Source organism: Schistocerca piceifrons, chromosome 6 (assembly GCF_021461385.2).
Source record: "Schistocerca piceifrons isolate TAMUIC-IGC-003096 chromosome 6, iqSchPice1.1, whole genome shotgun sequence".
NCBI classification, from domain to species: domain Eukaryota; kingdom Metazoa; phylum Arthropoda; class Insecta; order Orthoptera; family Acrididae; genus Schistocerca; species Schistocerca piceifrons.
In genome coordinates, this window is record NC_060143.1 from 92,005,402 (window position 1) to 92,023,156 (window position 17,755).

The window sequence follows — 17,755 nt, forward strand, 5'->3', positions numbered from 1 at the left end:
CCACTGACTTACGATCACTGATACCCTCTTCTACATTCACGGAGTCGAAAAGTTCCGGTCTATTTGTTGCTATGAGGTCTAAAACGTTAGCTTCACGAGTTGGTTCTCTATCTGCTCGAAGTAATTCTCGGACAAGGCAGTCAGGATAATGTCACAAGAGTCTCTGTCCCTGGCTCCAGTTCTGATTGTGTGACTATCCCATTCTATACATGGTAGATTGAAGTCTCCCCCTATTACAATAGTATGATCACGAAACTTCTTCACGACGTTCTGCAGGTTCTCTGAGGCGCTCAACTACTACGGTTGCTGATGCAGGTGGTCTATAGAAGCATCCGACTATCATATCTGACCCACCTTTGATACTTAACCCAGATTATTTCACATTCGCATTCGCTAATAACTTCACTGGGTATTATTGAATTCTTTACTGCTAAAAATACTCCTCCACCATTGGCGTTTATCCTATCCTTGCGGTATATATTCCATTCTGTGTCTAGGATTTCGTTACTATTCACTTCCGGTTTTAACCAACTTTCCGTTCCTAATACTATATGCGCACTATTTCCTTCAATAAGAGATACTAATTCAGGAACCTTGCTCTGGATACTCCTGCAGTTTACCAATATTACGTTAACTTTTCCTGTTTTTGGTCTCTGAGGACGGACGTTCTTTATCAACGATGATAATGTCCTCTCTGGTAAGCCGTCAGGTATTTTATCGTTTCGCCCAAGGGGGGTCCCTCTAACCTAAAAAAACCCCGTGTGCACGCCACACGTACTCTGCTACCCTAGTAGCTGCTTCCGGTGTGTAGTGCACGCCTGACCTGTCTAGGGGGGCCCTACAGTTCTCCACCCAATAACGGAGGTCGATGAATTTGCAACCATTATAGTCGCAGAGTCGTCTGAGCCTCTGGTTTAGACCCTCCACACGGCTCCAAACCAGAGGACCGCGATCGACTCTGGGCACTATGCTGCAGATATTAAGCTCAGCTTGCACTCCGCGTGCGATGCTGGTTGTCTTCACCAAATCAGCCAGCCGCCGGAAGGAACCAAGGATGGCCTCAGAACCCAAGCGGCAGGCGTCATTCGTTCCGACATGTGCTACTATCTGCAGCCGGTCACACCCAGTGCGTTCAATAGCTGCCGGAAGGGCCTCCTCCACATTACGGACGAGACCCCCCGGCAAGCACACCGAGTGCACACTGGCATTCTTCCCCGACCCACCCGCTATTTTCCTGAGGGGCTCCATAACCCGCCTAACGTTGGAGCTCCCTATAACTAATAGGCCCGCCCTCTGTGACTGTCGGGACCTTGCCGGAGAATCGGCCACTGGCCCAACAGGCGAGGCATCCTGTGGTGGCTCGGAAACGATGTCATCACCACTAGGAAGCACCCCGTACCTGTTAGAAAGGGGTAAGGCAGCTGCCACGCGGCCAGATCCCACCTTCGCCTTTCGGCCAGGCACGCGCGAGCCCACTACTGTCCGCCATTCACCCTGGAGTGATGGCTGACCGGTAAGATGCTCACTGCCGGAAGACGCAGCGACATCAGGGGTTCCATGTGATTCCAAGGCCACCGAAGTAGGCATAGGTCTCACCACAGTTGCCCCAACGCCACTGCGAGCCGACGCCTGCGCCTCGAGCTCGTTGAGCCTAACTGACAGAGCCTCCACCTGCCCCCGAAGAGTGGCCGCTCGCAACAACCACAGTCCCTACACATGACTATGTTTACCCTACTCTATACGGTGACAAATTCCCAAGATAATCTTCTGATGAGCTACTCTGATAATCAAGAAACACTCACTGAAATACGAGACGCGAAAACTACGCTAGGTTTTCCCAGAAAAACTATTTAAAAGCTAAGCGCAGCAAATAAGTACAAAAACGCTTTATACAAACAGTACTCGCTGCTGCTGGTGCTCTCGCTCTGGCTGTCACAAGACAACTGCTGATTCAAGTGACTAGTGGCTAACGGCCGCGAAACAAACGGCAACAGCTTTATCCTCTCTTGGCCCTGAAACCAATCTCGCACTGCTCTACTTTGATGGATGGGTCTCCGCTCCTGTAAATACATTTTTATGTCGTTAGTTCATATATTTATATTTAAATAACGTAATTGTAATAAGTACATTGGATTATTATTTTCCACAGTGTTTAAGAATTCATTCCCTGTCATAGATAAGTGATCTGGATTCAACAGTCCGATTAAGAATGTGCTTCACCCAGTCTATCATATGATGAGAGTCGTAGTCGGATAGCCACATTAAGACAGACTGGCTCAATCCGATTAGGACGATCTTGTGTCGAAATGAAATTACAGAAATCGGATAATTTGAACGTCTGTATTGCAACAATGCTACGCACATAAATTCCTATGATGGAGTAACAGCTAGCAACTGTCTAAGAAAAAGTGAGAAATATGTCTACTAGCAGCAATGTAACGTGATTATAACCCATATTTATGTGATGGAAATACTGAATCGAACAATACACATCTATTTCAGTGGAGGGAAGATACACCATATCGGATTTGCTGATGGCATAATGACAATAATAATAAAAATAATAAAAATAATAATAATAATAATAAAAATCACTTGTGGCCGATAGGGGAAACCCTCCCCCATATGGGTGGTACTGAGGAAATCAAATACTTGTGGTGAACCAAATACTAACACAGTCCTGAACGGCTACTCAATCCGTTGAACCCAAAATCCAGACACATCTGAGTGAAAATCCCCGCTACTCTGGTCACCGTCTGTTAGCTCAATGAGCTTGGCTGAAAATATTTGCTTCCAAAGGCTTTAACACCCTCTGGTCCTGTCCGGTCCTGGTATCACCCAGGCCAAACCAATGAAACACAAGAAAACATGAACTATGCAAGCAAAGCTAACTTTACCCCAGGTGGTACACAACTTGGCCACCGATAGGCGGCAGTTGGATTTTCGCACTCTGGGCAGTCCAGGTTAGCACGGCAGAGAATATCGAAGATCTCTGGCAAATTCCCCTACAAGCAGAAAACATTCATTTGAAAACTAAACATCGATACATTGATCCAAACAAGAAACCTAAATAATCTCACAAAAGAAATCGTCCGCCAAAAAATTCTCATCCTTGCTCTTCAAGAACCACGATTAATTGGCAATTAAAACTTTCATTACGGAAACCACGGCATCTTCAAAATACAACAAAAGGTAGCGAAACTCGCACCAGTCTTCGGCATTGCATTTCTCGAACACAGATCTATCAACAACTCTGTCGAAGAAATCACAACCCTCAACAATCGAGTTATGACTATGCTCATTCAGAGCCCCTATAAAAAATACACACTCATAAATGCACATGCCCCCACCAACATCGAAAATAAGGAAAACACCGAAAATGTCGAAAAATTGTGGAACACACTCGAAAATACTATGAGCAAAATTCACCGAGATGACGTGAAAATACTAATGGGAGACTTCAACTCTCTATTTGGGACAGAAAAAACCTGTAGAAAAATCATTGGTACAAATTCAACACACCGAAACGCTTAGACCAACAGCACACGTCTGACTGACATTTGCCAACAATTCAACCACAAAAGAATGTCTTCACACTTTAGGAAGTAGCCTGTTCCCAAGAAACATGGTTGGCTACCAGGAGCAAGCTGCTTTCGTTCGCCTTTCGAGACTCGCTGAAAGCCAGATTTTTAATTCTTTTGTAGCAGAGCTACAAGCAGGCAGATACAAACGCAATAAGGGAATCGTAAGACAACGCGCCTTGCTACTTTCAGTAACCCTTAGTGTCAGAGCGAAAACCTTACGGTACTGCCAAATTCATAATGACATTTCTTGTTGTTGTGAATACATAATTATAGATATGAAATGCCACTTTTCATAATATTTGCGGATGATACAGGAAATGAAGTAAATACGGATCTTTTCGAAGTCAAAAGTCGGTAATGTCCTACTAATTCGTATTAAAATAGTCTCACTCGTCTTACAGATACTTAATGCTTTATTAAGATAGTCTGCCGTCGTGATGTTTCCGTAGTAAGCTGAATTTAATTTGTGTTAGTACAGTGAATATTTTAATTGAATTTTCCATTAGTTTACTAAACGCAACAGTAATCATCAAAGAGAAATTAATCAGTAAAAGAATTTTCTTTCACGATATCTAAAACGATCTGACAATGCTAAAGTTGTTTACAAATTCTACGCCAGTAGACACCTACTGGTTCCAACGATATCATTATACCAGAGTAGTTTTAAGAGTATTCTCGTCTAGAAATGATCGATCAAGAGCGGGAAAGGTAAATCTTTACGAATATATGACGAGAGGGACAAGTGCTTGAGAGAGGACTTCTCTATCATTACAAGTGCCTGAGAGACGACTTTAATTACAATCTCCAGGATAGTTTTGTTTCTCAAATCAAGAAGTGCGTTATCATGCAGTAGCACATGTGATCTTGTGTTGCTCGATTTTCTTACGCTGAGACCGAAAGGTGTCTCAGTTGATGGCAACAATTTCCAGCTGTGTTGCATACTGCCCTTGGGGCAGAATTCGTAGCCCAAAACACACTTTTTGAGCTATCAGATGTAAAATATTATGGTGGTGGTTAATGTTTAACGTCCCGTCGGCAACGAGGCCATTAGAGACGGAGCGCAAGCCCGGGTTACGGAAGGATTGGGAAGGAAAGAGGCCGTGCCCTTTCGAAGGAACCATCCCGGCATTTGCCTGAAACGATTTAGGGAAACCACGGAAAACCTAAATCAGGATGGTTGGAGACGGGATTGAACCGTCGTCCTCCCGATAAAATATTATGTTCACACTACTCTTTGCTCGAGTTTGTCTTTTGGAGGGGCTCAGCCTTTCATTTCTTCTTAGGAAGTTAACGATAAAGGCATCATAACACGTCACCAGTAACAGTACTGCATACGAATGCTCAATGAGCGACCTGATGACGTTCAATAATAGTCACTCCGTTGATTTTTGTTGTTTCGAATTAGAGCATGCAGTACTCCTACACCAGACTTCTGAACTTTGCCTGTTGAATGCAAATGTCGCATGATGGTAAAATGGTAATCTATCACATACATCAGTAGTCGAGACTTCCTTAATGTGGAAAATCATTCATGCCAGAACAATCTTTGTTGAAACAAGAATATCTTTTTCTGGCGTATTTTTCCCAAAAGCACTCGCTCCATACACAATTCAAATCTTCCTAGCTGCCTCCTCTGCATTCACCCTTCTGTTATACCAAAAGTAAACGTTGTGTTGCAGATGTTACACCTATTTCCACTTGCGACTCAATTTTACAATGCTTAACTGTAGTTCATGATTTTCAAGTATGCAAAATCCAATGCTTAACTGCAAGATGATAACTAGAACTTCAAATTCGAAAATGACAGTTGATACACACACTGACAGCGTCGCGCCGCGTTCACCTGGGCGGCGCCGGATTTCAGGCGGCGGGTGGCGTCTGGCCGGTGGCCGGTAGCCGCTTCAGCGCGAGGAAACGCTCGAGCGTAAGCTGTTGCGACGCAGCCACGAGCTGTCCTGCGGAATTGTTTCTGGAATACTTGTTATTGCTGGTGGGTAGAATGTTAAGCGAATTGTCTTCGATGTTCAGTCAGACTCATAACTTTAGACCGACTGTGGTAAAAAAAAAAATTGACTATGGGAATATGGTTTATGGTTCGGCAGCGCCTTCAGCATTGCATTTACTCGACCCTGTGCGGGGTTCGATTAGCGACAGGAACTTTCAGGAAGAGTCCGGTGACCAGTGTACTGGTGAAGGCTGGTGTCCCTACACTGCAGATCAGACGTGCGCCATCTGCTCGCCATTTACGCAGCATACGTTCATAGTTCCCCTGAGCATCCGAATTACCGTCTCCTTTTCCCGCCCGCGGCAGTCCATCTCCCGCATCGGCGGCCTAGATCGGGGCTGACGATTGCGTTTCGCGTGCGGTCCCTTCACTCCGATCTGGAGTCCTCCCCTTTACCACATGTACTTGTGGTCCTTTCACGTACGCCTCCATGGTGTACGTTTCGGCTGCAGCTTCGTCTGGACCTTTTGAATGGCCCCTAAGGATTCCATTAAAACCCCGCCGCTCTCCGCTGTCACTTCCTCTCGATTCTTGACGTGTTCCGGCGCTCTGAAGTGGTTTGCAGAGACGGCTCAATGACTGAAGGCAGGGAGTGCTCTTCTAAGGGAGTAATGAAGCAGTTTCTGGACATGCAGGTACAACCTGTAACTTTAAGACTTTTCTTGATATATTTAGCATTTGTTACGTAAATGTCATTTATCAGTGATGTATGGGACAAAAAAATGTTCAAATGTGTGTGAAATCTTATGGGACTTAACTGCTTTGGTCATCAGTCCCTAAGCTTACACACTACTTAACCTAAATTATCCTAATGACACACACACACACACACACACACACACACACACACACACACACACACACACCTCGAACCTTCGCTGGGACCAGCCGCTCAGTCCATGACTGCAGCGCCCAAGACCGCTCAGCTAATCCCGCGCGGCTATACGGGACAACGCACAAGATAAGCGTGTAGTTGGACTATGTGAGGGACCTGTAACCACCGCATTCGTGCTACTAACTGAGAAAAAGTAATTATCGGTAACTTACATAATCAATATTAGTCTTACAACATTGTAATAGTAATATTTTGAAAATAATTTTGTTTCGTGATGAATAGAATCTTTTAGTTACTACCCCTCAGAAAATTTCACTTTACCCGCAGGTGGTAATTACCCCCAGGTTGGAAGACACTGCTCTAGAGAATCACAATGTCGAAAACAGAAAAGTAAGGAAAACTGTGGTTTAATGTCCTGTCGGCAGGTAGAGGAGGAGGAGGAGATTAGTGTTTAACGTCCCGTCGACAACGAGGTCATTAGAGACGGAGCGCAAGCTCGGGTGAGGGAAGGATGGGGAAGGAAATCGGCCGTGCCCTTGCAAAGGAACCATCCCGGCATTTGCCTGAAGGGATTTAGGGAAATCACGGAAAACCTAAATCAGGATGGCCGGAGACGGGATTGAACCGTCGTCCTCCCGAATGCGAGTCCAGTGTGCTAACCACTGCGCCACCTCGCTCGGTTGTCGGCAGGTAGAGATGGACCATAAACTCAGATAAGGAGAGGAAATCGTCTGCTTTCTCCTTAAGTAATTGTGGCATTTTTCTTAATTCAGAGAAACCATGAAAAATCTAAATCTGATTTTCTGTCCTCCCGAATGCACGTCCAGCGTCGCCTCCTTAAATTGCAACATCGATGAAGACAAGGTTTTGTAGAATTCTACTCCTGAATTGTGAAGGTGGTTCGATGAACCCCTCTGCTAGGCACTTAAATGTTTAAATGTGATTTGCAAAGTATCCATGTTGATGTAGAATATTTGGCCTACTATTCAGATCGGACTGACGGCTTTATGCAAATATTGCTAGCAAAGTTTGCAGTGAAAATGCCCAACCCAGATTCTTAAGTGACTGGATGGAATGCGCTTATTTACATTGTAAATATTAGAGCAATGGACTCCGTTGCTAACGTGGAGATGGTCCATGACCGGTAGGAGAGGGTGGGGGCTACAACAGTATCCAAAAACCGTTTGGGGTTTATGTACAGCCACAAATTTTGCAGTTCTACTTTCGTTCAGTACTGTATCAGTAACCACCCCCTCTTCCCCCCTCACTGGTTCTTTAAGGAAACCAACTCCCATGTAAAAAAGAGCTTCAAACGTCTGGTTATATCAAATACATTAATGCAGTGGCGGACACATGGGGGGGGGGGCGCCCCCCCTCCCTCTTACGGTGTCAGCCGCACTGCCACACTCGCCGCCCGCGCCAGTCAGACCGCACGCTATTCGTTTGTTTCTTTCGTCAGTCGACTCGACAATCAAGTTATTGAGTAGTTGTCCTTTCCTATCTGTATCACTGACTGATTGTCCTATTGACGACGTAATTACCCAATTTGACAGGAAGAATAGGCGCATAGAATTCATCATTTAAGGAAGACAACCACAATTTTAACTTTTTTATATCATAAGACGATATATGTGTATAATCAGTTTAAATACTTTCTTTAACTTTGTATGTGACTATTTTTTATTACAGTAAAAGTAAAGATAGCTCAAAATATGTTTAGCGCCCTTCCTTGAGGTCTTTCTGTATCCACCACTGCGTTAATGAGATAAATATTTGACATTGAGCATGTAAGAGGTAAAGTTTAGAAAAGCTTTGAATTTAAGTGTAAAGTTTAAATCGCTAAGTAAGTCAATTACTGGATGGACATGAATCCGTGCACTGAGCGTTACACTGCCTCAAGACATTCATTTTCTAATTGTCTGCGTTAAACCTTTAATGTAATTTTATGTCTGAATGGTTAGACAACATTTTAAATTCGGTCAATAATTACATGAAATATTGGCATTAAAATTGTTGCCCACGAAAACTGGCAGACAGGCAACCTCGTACGGACTATGCGCCATGCAGCTGGTTAGCCCTTTAGACGGATGCCCAAGCCTACCACGGCGGTATCTAAGAAACAATCCCGCACATACCGCTCAAGGACTGAGTAGCTCAAAGAAATTTGGTTTATAATTATTAGAAATTGCTCCCAGACGTTTCCCATTGCACCTCAGGCGCGATCGCAGGTGTGCCATAGCTTGAACCATAAGAAGACAGCACCAGGAAATCAACCTCACCCATTACAGTTACCGAACGAGACTGCTGCAGTTGTGCGTATAGCTTGGCTCGGTAACTAAACGAGTAGACACGAAAGTGGTTTGATAAGGCTGCTAAATTTCAATGAATGATTGAAACTTTTTGTCGCGCCTTCGCGGTTAGTTAGAAAGCTTGATCACACTAGAATTTCAAGTATGTACAGCGTACAGCTCACTGTTGATAGCCACTTGCATTGGTCAATGTGTCGATTGCGATCGAAAACTTAACAGAGCTTCGTGCTGTTACTAAACAATTTCATTTTAAGGGTTGGACTGACGCAGAAATTAAAACAATTAGATGGAGTTCACGTGGACTCCATTATTCAAGACCATTTACACTTTGATTAATGAAATTAAATGTGGTCGGACAAGCACGAAATAAGTGCGCGCTCCAGCCGTCCAAGTGAGGTCACCACAAAGGAAACCATTGACAGAATGCATATGGTAATGCAAGACTGACGAATAAAAATTAGTCAAATTGCTGAGATTGTAGGCACCTCAGGAGATCAAGCGCATATCATCCTGCACAGAAAATTGGCTATGAGGAAGCTAGGTGGGCGTTACGATAGCTCACTCTACCAAAAGCGCATCCCGTACAACATTTCAACACAATGTGTCTGATTGCAGTCCGCAAGATTTTTGCTCCGATTTGTGACACTGAGACTTGGATCCCTCATTACACGCTACAGTCAAAACGGCACTCAATGACAAGACTAGTGAAGGTGCACCAAAGAAAGCAAAGACAATTTTGTGAGCTGGTAATATGATGACCACTTTTTTCTGGGGGATTAGCAAAGAATAATCCTCTTAGATTACGTGGGGAAAAAGGCAAAACCATAATTGAACCCTATTATGCAGCACTGTTGGGTCTTTTCACACTTGCGTTGGCTGAGAAAAGAACAAGGTTAGCACGCAAAAAGTACACTCACCAGGTAATACACCATTCCAACCACCAACGATAACAATGGGTGAAGTATAGAAACTTTTTTGAATTGGTTCCTTATCCACCCTATTCACGACATTTAGCCCGAGTGACGTCTTCCTGTTTCTTAACTTGAAACTTTGGTTTGCTGGGTGGAAATTTTCATTAAATGAAGTGCTAGTTGCAGTCAACGAGTAATTTGATGAGTTTGACAAAAACCATGTTTCTGATGGTATGCAAAATGTGCAAGATCGCTGGGCCAAGTGTATATCCCTCAAACGATACTGTCGAGAAGTAGAGTTGTTCACGAAAAACAAACTTTTCTCTTGCGTTTTTACCGGACTTATCAAATCACCATATATCGCTGCTAATCACACGGCCCAACGATCCAATCCACAGTGGTTCATAAAAAGCTAAACACCGTTTCTGTATCACGGTGCTGATTAATGAGAATTCCAAATTACTCTATTCAGAGTCCACGTTATTTGGCTAAGTTAGTTCAAAAGTCTGAGGAAGGCAACTGTACAACCTTCGGGTTGGTGACAGCTGTACATTACGTACCTATAACCACATTCTGCTTTAAACTATCTGCTGACTGAGAAACTTCACAAGCCAGGCTTGACAAAAATGTTTCGTTATAGACCACGGTGAAATCTAGTAATTTTCGCCTCTTGTTTCCCCACGACTTTACTACATAATGTTTAGGGAAAGCGATAACATTAAGACTAAACGCCAGAATTACTGTCATACACTGAAGCATATACGATTCGTCTGCACCCCATAACGGAAATGACAGGGGGTATTTCTCCCCGACAACTGCTCAGAATTGCAGTTTTCAGCATTGATTTAAAGCACCCAGTTCGCAATATGTACTCATTTTTAGGAGTTGTACACTTTTATGCAAAATGTCAACGTAGAATCTACTAAAATTCGTCTTTAAGCAATTATTTACCGATTATGAATAATAAGCGTTTTTGTTGTCTTCAGTCCAAAGACTGGTTTGATGCAGCTATCCATGCTACTCTTTGCTGTGTAAACCTCTATCTCCGAGTAACTACCGCAACCTACATACCTCTTAATTTGCTTACTGTATTCATCCCTTTGTCTCGCTCTACGATTTTTAACCCCCCCCCCCCTCCTCCTCCCCCTTTCCTCCAGTACTAAACTGGTAATCTTTGATGCCTCAGAACCTGTTATGTTCGATCCCTCGTCAAGTTTTATTGTATTGTACTTTTATTGAGCCAGGCAATCCTAGTATTGTACAGCTGTACATATGATATTGGACAGGTCAAGAGAGCTATTTACAAGTAATTTTTACAAATCGATTTTTACATTATTTTGTAGCAAGGAAATTATCTATCTTAAACAAAACAGTTAATACAAATCATAGAATTGTAAGGTTGTACATACGATATTGGATAGGTCAAGAGAACATATTTGCAAGTAATTTTTAATAAATTGATTTTACATTATTTTGTAATGAGGAAGTTAGCTATCTTTAACAAAACAGTAAATACAAATGCTGTATGGTAAAAAACAAACAGCCAATGCAAATGTAATAGTAAAATAGTCCAGTGTATTTCATAGACATGCACAGTAAGTTGTGCCACAAATTACTCTTCTCCTCAATTCTAGTCAATACTTCATCAGTTACGTGATCCAGCATTCTTCTAACGCCACATTTGAGAAGCTGTTTTCCTGTCTAAACTGTTTATCATCTGTTTCACTTTGGATTGGGTTTTTTGGGGGAGATACCAAACAGCGAGGTCATCGGTCTCATCGGATTAGGGAAAGACGGGGAAGGAAGTCGGCCGTGCCCTTTCAAAGGAACCGTTCCGGCATTTGCCTGGAGCGATTTAGGGAATCACGGAAAACCTAAATCAGGATGGCCGGACGCGGGATTGAACCGTCGTCCTCCCGAATGCGAGTCCAGTGTGATAATCAGTGCGCCACCTCGCTCGGTTGATTTCACTTTCACAATGGCTACCCTCCTAATACATTCAGAAGAGAGATCCTGACAAATCTAAACTAAGTTAGCAATTTTTTTTCTTCAGGAACACTTTCCTTGACATTGCCTTGCCATTTTATATCTTGTCTACTTCGACTATCAGTTATTTTGCTTCCCAAATAGCAAAACTCTTACTACTATAAGTGTCATTTTCTAATTTAATTCCCTCAGCATCACCTGATTTAATTCAGCCTCATTCCACTATCCTTGTTTTACTGTTGTTGATGTTCATTTTATAGCCTCCTTTCAAGACACTGCCCATTCCGTTTAACTGTTCCCCAAGTCCTTTGCTGTCTGACAATTACAATATCAACAAACATCAAGGTTGTTATTTCTTCTCCGTGGATTTTAATTCCCAATCAAAAATTTTCTTTTGTTTCCTATACTGCTTGCTCAATATACAGATTGAATAACATTGGGGATAGGCCACAACCTTGTCTCACTCCTCCTCAAACACTGCTTCCCTTTCATGCCCCTCGACTCATCACTGCAATCTGGTTTCCGTACAGATCGTAAATAGCTCTCCCTGCATTTTACCCATGCCAACTTTAGAATCTGAAAGACTATTCCAGTCAATATTGTCGAAAGCTTCCTCTAAGTCTACAAATGCTATAAACATAGGTTTGCCTTTCCTTAACATATCTTCTATGAGAAGGCGTAGGGTCAGTATTGCCTCACGTGTTGCTACACTTCTCCAGAATCCTAACTGATCTTCCCCAAGGCCAACTACCAGTTTTCCCACTCTTCTGTAAAGGATTCGTGTTAGAATTTTGATTTGCAACCATGACGTATTAAACTGATAGTGTGGTAATTTTCCCGCCTTATAAAGGTACCCATCTCAAAACAAACATGTTTGCAGTAATGCTCACTTAGGTCGTGTGTATGCAAAGTGATCAAGCAAACAAGGAAGTCATAAGAATACTGTGAAGTGTGAATCCAGGATTTGGTTCTTGGGAAGGGAAGGTTGCCGTTTGTTACTATTCTCACCCCTCCCCCTTTCAAAGTAACTTGCCGTGACCCCCACTCAACACACCACAGATATAAAAGATTTTTAAAATTGTGCATTCTATTAAAAACACTTGAGATACCGTAATTCGTTTACACGGCTTCATCATACCTCCAAGGACCTACAAATGAGAAATGCAACTAAACATTTGAGAAGTACCAGTGTCACGTAGTTTAAGAACTCTATTAGCAATAGTCTTTCAAAACTTTGACAATAATTTACATGACAAAATAGTATGCACTTACCAATATCAGAATTACACTTAGCTCTAGGATTTTGGACATAGGATGTACAGACAACAGCTATGGGAGCATGCAAATGATGAAAATGCTCTCATTGCCACCTACATTTAGGAAAGTGTCTTCCAGACTTTTTAATGGTGTATTCTCCGAAAGTTGTATCAAAGAACTGGAATTAATGTATGTAAAGATATAGACACATACTCAAATGTTTGGGGGGGGGGGGGGGGGGGGGGGAGAGTCACGACCAGGACCCTCTGTGGCTCCTTGCTTGACCAGTAACAGGTTTCCAAAATATCTCCGTATGAAATGTGGTGAAAGCGAACCAAAGACTGCATTTTGTTGGCAGAATACTTTGAAGATTTAACAAATCTACTGAAGAGACTGCTTACACTAAGCTTGTACGTCCTTTACTGGACTGTTTCTACTCGGTATGGGATCATTATCAAATGCATTCAGGACAGATCATTTCCTATTATCGCCAAAAATGGGGAGAGTATTATGGAAATGATAGAGATGGGGTGGCGATCATTGCGACGAAACTTTCACGGAACTGCAATTAGCAACATTCTCCTTCGAAAGTGAACATTTTGTGGACTCCCATCTACATAGTGAAAAATTCACTGTCTGAATCTGACGGATAGAATCACCCGCCATCACTTCAGCCAACAAATTGTGCCATGGATAGTGCTGTCGTTCTAACCGCCCAACAAAAGTTGGTCATTTGCCGCTGCGGGGCTGTAATCGCTGAGTGAAGTCTATTGGCACGGATGCACGCAACAAGGAAATTAGTCGGCCGATAAATTTGGAGCGTGTTCCTTTTTACCACTTGCAATTCGACAGTCAAAGTGATTCCGTTAACCCTATGGTAAGAACTTAAGTGTGAATTGCAGTGTAGTCATGCAGATGTAGATTTGAAAACTTATTACAACTCAGTTGACACGCCTGACGTCGCTTTGCGATGAAATTTCCACCAATACGCGTGCGGCAGTCAAAAGTCTGCCTGAAAATTATAGAAGCATGTCGAAACGCGAAAGGAAACTACTGGCTGAAAAAGTTACAGGAAGGAACGTAAAACAGGATCGCGAAAGTGAACAAGATTATCAACTTCATATTAAACGAATGTTGGTTGTTTCGCTTTGCACGCTATGTCACCTGGTGCGAGGTCATAAACACTTTCTTCGACGAGTGTTATTAACATTGTAAAGCAAATCATTAAGTGACAACATCGTGGCTCATGTTCGTACTATCTAGACCGACTCAGTTTATAGACATCCTGGGTCAGGAGCTGTACTAGTAGAGCACGTCAGATCTTACACAATAGTGTCAACATTCCTGATCATGACGTTTTGATAGGGAGCGACTTCAGCTTGCCAGGCAGATTGGGAGAATTATGCTATCAAAATTGGTGCCAGAGACGGATACGTGTGACATCCTGAATGTCTTGTCTACAACTACTTCGAGCAGATAGAGAACCGACTCGAGAAGGAAACGCCTTAAACCTAGCTACAGACAGACATGAACTAATCTAATTAACATAAAAGAAGCCAACAGTGATCATAAGGCTCTGATAGCTACGACTACAGGTAATACAAGGACTGTTAATTAAGGAAAATATTTTTGCTTAGCAAGCGTGACAGGACACGAATTGCAGAGTGAGTAGTCAAAAAACATTGAGTGTTGAAATAGATACGGAGCACAAATTTAAAAAATCAGCAATATTCAATATGCCTTAGACATGTCTGTTTCGAGCAAGGTTGTAAGGGATAGGAAAGACACGCCGTAGTTTAATGGCAATGTTAGAAAACTACTCCGTAACAACGAGTATCTTACGTTCAAAGTAAGTCAAAACCCAGCGGACAAAAGCTGAACTTAGCTAAAGTGCCACGACAGAAGCGTTCATTGAATTTGAAAGGTTGTCACCAGCCTGAGTAAAGAGGTTTTGGTCTTATTAATTACGTAAAATCAGTAAGTGGTTCGAGATTATCTGTTCGTTCACTCAGACCATACCGTCAGCGAAACTGAAAATAAATTGTTTCACCCGCGGAACATCGTAACACGGTCCCTCCTTTCAATCATCGTACTGTACACACATCGAAATGGCAGATACTGAGAACCGAGCGCGGAATAGAAAAGCAACTACAATCGTTTATTAGTTAAAAGAGCTGCAAGGCATCAGGACCAAGTAAGATACGTGTAAGGTTTTACAAAGATGTGACAACTTGCCCCATTCTAGCAGCAGTTTTTTTTTGTTCGCTGGAGCAACGAAGGGTACCTGGCGACTGGAAAAAAGCGCAGGTCATTCCCGTTTCGAAGGACAGATGCATATACTTATAGGCCTATATCGTCGACGTCAATCTTAAATCATGGAATATGTTTTGTGCTCAAGAGATCACGTTTTTGGAGAACTAACATCTCTAAAAATCAACATGAATTCCGCAAACAGATCTTGCGAAATTCAGCTCGCTCTGTTAATCAGATCCTTAGCACTAGACAACAGCGCTCAGGTTGATGCAGTTTTCCTTGACTTCAGGAACGCATTTGACAAGTCACGCAGTGCCGTTTAGTGAAAAAATACGAGCTTATTTAGTATCGCACAAGATTTGCTACTGGATTCAGGACATCCTTGCAGACAGAACTCAACACGCCGCTCTTACCGGAACAAAATCGGCAAATGTGAAAGGAACTTCGGAGTATCCCAAGGAACCGGGCGACTGCGCTATTGATAAACTGTTCGAAATAGTATCTACGGTACGATAACTAGGAGTAATTATCCCGAGCGACCTTAAGTCTAACGACAGTATAAAACATAGGACAAGCAGATGCCAGACAAACTCCAGTGGCAGATGCTACAACAGCAGTTGTGCACCATGAGGTTTACTGTTTAAATTTCAGAAAGCACTTTCCGGGAAAACATTACTTCATTCCGCATATATCTCGCGAAACGACCACGCTGAAAACATTCGAAAAATTAGAGCTAATACAGAGGCTTACCGACATTCTTCCCAGACGCCATTCGCGAGTGGAACAGGGAGGAAGGGATCAGTTTTATCAGAAGTAGAATCCGCCACACATTGCCATGTGGCTTGCTGAGTATTTATATAGAAAAGAGTTGTGCTTATTTTGAAACGCAATATGTAGTTTAATGGACAGTTACGACAAATTCATTTTTCAGGCTTTCGAAAACAAAATTTTATGTCAATCGTTAATCATGGACAATATTAAACACTTATTTTCACTTTTTCGCTACCCTGAAAATCCAGTCTCTTGCGATACTCAGTTATGAAGTTTCTAAGATCACTCAATGTGCTGCTTTTACAGCATACAGGAATTCTCAGAATCTGACCTGGTATAATAAGCAGCAGCATGTTTGAACAACGTCAAGTTTATCCATATATACGAGTGCGCATGTAAATGAACAAACAAGAGTAACTTATGATTTAAAGTTTTAGATCCGATAAGCTTCCTGAACGTTTATTTTTATTTTCGGGTTCCATGGCTCCTTGGACATCTGCAGAAATTTTCGCAGGTGGGGGAGGGGGGGGGGGGCAAGAGTCAAATTGCCACTTTCGATATAACTGATTCCGAGCATCCGCAAACTTTTCGTCCAGCAAATTTGAGAGGTACATAAAAGCTATTTCAAACGATTGGTAGTGGTCTTCTTAGTACTTTGTACTGGGAATCTTTGCGTCAGGGTGTTCGGCCTGTCCCTTTCTGCAGTTTGGTTATTTCGCGCGGTTCTGTAAACGTTCGCAAACTACTTTGACTGCAGAAGGATACAAAAATCGCCTATCACCTTTTCTGGGGGTGGGAGTGGGGAAAGGGGGGGAAGAAACAATTAGTTATTACTAATGTCACTTATTTCCTGTCGCGCTCGGATGTTGAATCAGTTTAGCACCGTCGCGGACAGTCACTGCTATAAATTCGTGAACACTCATTCATAAAAGTGACTAGGTTTCGTGAGAGGGGGGGTGGGGGGGGGAAGGAGCAGAACCCTGTGCTTGAAGTTAAGTCTCGCTAGGATGCAGACCACGCCAGTTTACTGCAATGACAACCACGTTTAAATGGTCAAATATTACAACCTAAATCCAATGTAAACACGAAAAGTGAGGTCATCGCGCTTATAATAACTAATAATAGTTACACATAACACTAGTTAATAAATGCAGTGTTCTGTGAAACTACAATACCAGAGCCACATACGAAGTCCATTGCATACTTTTACTTTTGAATAACTTACTACTTTCTGTACCATACAGACTCTTTTGATATCACATTTGTTTCAAACTCATGATACGCACTATTTTGTTAATTCCCCATTTCATATCGACATAGCACACAGTAAAAAAAAAAAATCTCTTACCACAGGGTGAGGATCATGTCTCCACAGTTCAAACATTCCTTATTTGTGTTTGTTATTTTTTTTTACAATATATTTTCTGAACTGCTTATACATCTCTCCGAGGATGTAATTTAAAAAGCAAATTTAAAAAATAATTTGTTTTCTATGAGATTAATGTCCGTTATGTGAATAATGTGCAGTGTCTTTTCAATGTAATTACATCACCTACCCTGACTTGTCCGGTATCAATTTACTTTCTGCACAATGTACGATCGAAAGAATCAAAAATACAACTGCCAACGACCAATTGACCCCGGCGGGCTGTGGGTCACGACGCAGCGGGTGGTCCTTATCGTGTTCTACTTGGATAAAACGACGCCTCTCACAGTAGAGTATGCCGCAACTCTCAGATTCCCACAACTATACCACAGCGGCAGTAACATCTGTTGCTTTCAGGACTTTTAGTCTAGAAGAGCAGCAAACCAATATATCTATCTTCACCACACACCCTGTAGCT